Below are 4,943 nucleotides of genomic sequence, written 5' to 3'. Positions count from 1 at the left end.
TTAGCAACAGCTCTCCTGGTGTTTCAGAACAGTGGACAGGTACCAGTAAAAGTATCAGAATCCCAGCGTGGACCATTCTGCAATGGTTTCATCTATCACAGTCACTTTTCCATTCTGTATGGCATAGCATCTTTTCCAGTCATCTCTAGTGACAAATATAATTCCAAGACTATCTCCATAGTGACTCAATACTTCTGCACATTAACTTCTCTGTTTAGAAATTGTACTCTATCACCAGGGAGCTACAGGGAGCTACAGTGTGTTAAAATGGATTTTACTTGAGAATTATATATCTGACACCCTATCCTTGTTATAAGCCTCAACTCTGATTATTATTCATATGACACACAATTTATATAAGCACATAGGTTTTGCATAAAGTACAAAGTCAGAACCAGTCTTTCAATAAAGTACCATCATGTATATATATATTATATGTATATTATATATAATATATGTATGTATTGTATATATATATATATACATATATATATATATATAGAGAGAGAGAGAGAGAGAGTTATCCACCTTTACTACAACTATTATTCATAGGAAATAATATACTACACTACAACATCAAAGCCACTATATTATCAGTATTGTAGATACACATCCATTGTCTCTTTCACCATTAATATCAGACATTTCTTCTCCAGAAGAGACACAGTGTTACATGCATACATATTTTGATGTTTGGAAATTTGGAATTAAATAGTCTAAGTCCGAAAAAGTGAAATAATATCATTTAGCACCACTTAATATTCTAAAAAGCCCTACTAGCTATATGATATTATCATAAAATGTAAATGCAAATGGTACTTCATTAATTATTGTGAGCTCATGAGAGATTGCTCAGTGGTTAGAAGCACTTGATGCTTTTGAAGAGGACTGATATTTGGTGTCCAGTACCCATGTGGCAGCTTACAACCCTGTGGAACTCCAATTCCAGGACATTGAGTGCCCTCTTTTCATCCTTTAAGGTCTGACACTCACTTATGAGCAGTCAAAACACTCATACACATGAAGTAAGCTTTTCACCAGAATAGCTTAAAATTAATACTAAGTCTAAAGGAAATGGGATCAGATTTAAGTACTCTGGTTCAATTTACCAAAAGAATGTCCTTGAGGAGGACCAGTATTTATTAATGATGTTGAAGAGAGAGAATTCATAAAAGACTTAAGTGTGGTAAGTATTTTTTAAAAGAATTTAGCTAATTAGCCACCTACTCAGAGATAATGTTACGTGATTGCCAGATATGTTAAAGCCCTAAATTTCACTTTTCCATTTTATATCAGAATCTATTTATAATCTTCTAATAGGAACTGTCCCAGCCAAGACATCATTTGACATTATCTACATGACATATATTTGTAATGTTGCCAATTTCCATGATGTCTTATGGGTTGAGCACTTCTCACAACTAGAGGGTGATCTGTGACTTGATTTCCAGTATTAACAAACTACACATTTGATTCCTCATGACCAAAGTTTACTTGACAATTGTAGGAGTGAGTATCTCTGCCTTCTGAAATTTCCAGTTATTATCTCACACCTGTATCCCCATGACTCCAATGCATATTCAGATACACTGTTACCTGTGTATTCTTTTATCTCTAACAACATGAAGAATAAGATTTCTTCAAACCAAAGAGTGTTCCGTAGATCTATCAGCTAGAGTTGTACATGGATGTCATGGCAGCCTATCTCCTTAATAACTGACTCATTCAATGCTCAAATAAAAGACGAAATAAATTCATTACACTTTCAAGGAAGCCTCATAACCACTGTGTCTTTAAAACAAGTGTGCAGGGAGCCAAGCATGCTCTATCTCAGGAATTTTTCTCAGGAATACTTCAGGCTCACTTTTAAGGTCTTTGTGTCAGGAAACCTAGCCAGTTGTCTGTTCCTATCAGTTATACCTGCAATTTAGGGTTTATGACTACAGGGAGGGTGGTGATGGTGATGAATTTGTCTTGGTCCCTGCGTAGCCTTCCCGCTTGCTTGTCTTTTTAAGCTGCTGCCCTGAAATAAAGTTTGAGAGCTTGATCAGACAATAGACTTGCTCTCCTTCTTTGCACCTCCTGTCCCCCATTCTTTCCCACCCTCTTCAGGTCTCTGCTGAACCCTCCACAGGTCAAGCCACAAGTGATAGTTTAAGAATATTGTACACATATGTACATGCTTATACAAAGAACTTTGTGATTGTCCACAAATCCATAGAAAATATCCTTTCAAATTAGGAATATAAACTTATAGAAGAAATGATTCTAAAGCTATGCTTTTAAAAGTGCTATTTAAAAGAAAAAAAGACAAATTGAAATGGAATTAGCTCACTTCTGCATTACTTCACCTCTATCTTCAACTAGGTTACCTCAAACAAGTGGACTGGATGCGCAGAAATTGGATATGTGAACAATTTTTTCAGCTGATTCTTTTGTTATTTTTACAGTCCTAGGTGATACACAAAGAAACTATAGTTACTATGAAGATGGGCTATTAATGGCATCAAAATAATGAATACAAATTGTGAAGATTTAGCCTTTGGCTTTAATATAGTTTCCATAATAGATTTAGAACTAAGATAAATAACTAGGGCTGCTTGAAAGTGACAAACAAGTATTTCCAATATAACCTCAAGTTTATATATTTATTTCATCAAAAATGTTTTATATTCATAAGCTACACCATCATTAGGTTAAAAACATATTCAACTCAAGAGTGCCATAGTCAAGCAAGCAAAATATTCACATGATCAAGTTTATATTCTGGACAAGCCTCATAAATGTGCGTACAAGGTAGGGTTTCATGCCTATTTATTGAATATGTTTTAGAAATGAATCAGCACCTATATTAGTAATACAGCAGCACTGCAAGTCTCCTGTAACATCAACTCTGGAAGTCATAAAACAGGAGCACATGTCTCCCACTAATTAAATTCCATTTATTTAATGTGGCTTTAATATTATTTCAATGATATTAGCTTATTTATAGTAATTAAATACCTCTACACAAATTTATTCCTTAAATTGTCCAACCAATTTTTTTTAAATGCAAACACTTAACAAGAATCCCCTTGGAAACAAAATAAAATCTATTTACTGTTTAATCACCAAAATATAGCTATGCCTGCATATACACATTATTTTATATTTATTTTATTGTGATTCTTTTATGTACCTTATATATGCTAGCACAGAGGCAAAATTTAATGACCTCTGGGTTATGATTATTTCAAAAGCATAAGTAAGGGTCAGCTCATAATGGTACTTGGGCAATTCAATGAAAAAAAAAAGGATGAGCATTAAAATTATACACCTCTAGTTATTGAGATGTGAGTGTCCAGTAACATCATCTCAACTTGTAATGGGCATGTCCTTCTGCCCCAAATACTATTATATGGATAAGACTTAGAAAATTAATTGTATACACCAAAACTGTCAGGGAACCTGTACCTGTAATTCTTGAAAAAAAGGAATTTAAGAATTAAGCTCTAGTTCTCTGGTTTGTGGATGTCTCCCTACACTGATGGAAAGTGAAGGTAAGAGTGAGGAAAGCTGTGGTAAGTGTGAAAGGCAAAGGAGCCTCACAACTTTATCTAACATCAGAAGCCTTCAATGACCTAAGAAAATATCAACCAGATTTTCAACACCTTTCCAGGACTTATCACAGTTTTCCTTATAGAACAGGATGGAAACATTTAATGTAGCACTTCAAAATTCCACACAAACCATTCACTAAATGTTGGAACACAGTTTAAGAATGGAGTTATTTGAGAAGAATTCTAAATGCTAGCAAGAAAACTCCAAGAAAACGAGGGGAGTCTTGTGAACTCAGTTTTTTCAAAAAGACCCAATTGTTCTTGGAGTATGTTTTTGTGCCTTTCTCAGGTGTAGCAGATAGGAATGAATTCACATCAGATTGTTCATGACAATTGGCTATTGTTATTTGTTGATATGCCTCTTGGGAAAACATGATTCAGCCACAGGCATATTATCCACCAAGTAGTGGACTTCTGATTATACACTTTACTCTCCTGATGCTTCTTAACCCTCAGAGTATAAATTAACTGATGTTATGACAAAGTTAGCTATTGCATGAGACTGTTGCCCACCTTATTTATTCTTCGATTCTCCACGGTACCAAACAGGAGATGTAAATAACCCATGTGAGATTAAGAAGTTATATTTAGCAGAAAACAATAAAGCAACTATTCAAATATTTGTACTACTTAAAACTTTTATAAAAACTGAGGTGCAGAATCAGAGCAGGAAACAAAAACCAGGATGTAACTCTAAAATGTAGAAGTGTGGTCTCCACAATGGAGCCTTCCATTTATGACAAGAGATAGAAGCCACAATATGAAGAAGAGACAGCATAAGTTACTGAGTTTCAAAGGTCAAAATAAAAATTTAAAGAGTAGCATAAATTAGCAGTAGGGCAATGTTAGTCTGTAATTAGAATCACAGAAAAAATGAATGCTGTGACGTTTTTAGATATTCTGGTTACGGTAAGGTCAAACTTTACTAAAACAAACATGGAAAAAAGAAACTAAAATGACTCTTGAAAATATTTCTTTTTAAAGTTAAAATATAATTATATCATTTTTCCTTTCCTTTCCCCTTATCGACAAATTTCACGTGTTACTTCTTGTTTCATCTGATTCATAGCCTCCTTTTGTTGGGAGCGATGCCCTTGAAGCCCTCCATTGTTGATGTTAAAATTAAGTAGGACTGGGTTCATGGAAAATCCCCAGTCAGCTGCAGAAAACTAATTCAAATCTGGTGGTCAAGAAAAATAATAATATGATAAAGACATCCTGCTGACTAATAGATATGACAAACCTGTGACCTTTCTGACAACCTGTCAACATCAGTCTACTCCCTGACCACACGAATATTGTGTCCTTGGCCTTCGTAAATGTTTCTTACTTCCCCCCTCCCCC

This window comes from Rattus norvegicus, chromosome 16 (genome assembly GCF_036323735.1).
Source record: "Rattus norvegicus strain BN/NHsdMcwi chromosome 16, GRCr8, whole genome shotgun sequence".
In the NCBI taxonomy this organism is placed as follows: domain Eukaryota; kingdom Metazoa; phylum Chordata; class Mammalia; order Rodentia; family Muridae; genus Rattus; species Rattus norvegicus.
The sequence above is the reverse complement of the archived record's forward strand: the minus strand, read 5'-3'. Positions refer to the sequence as shown.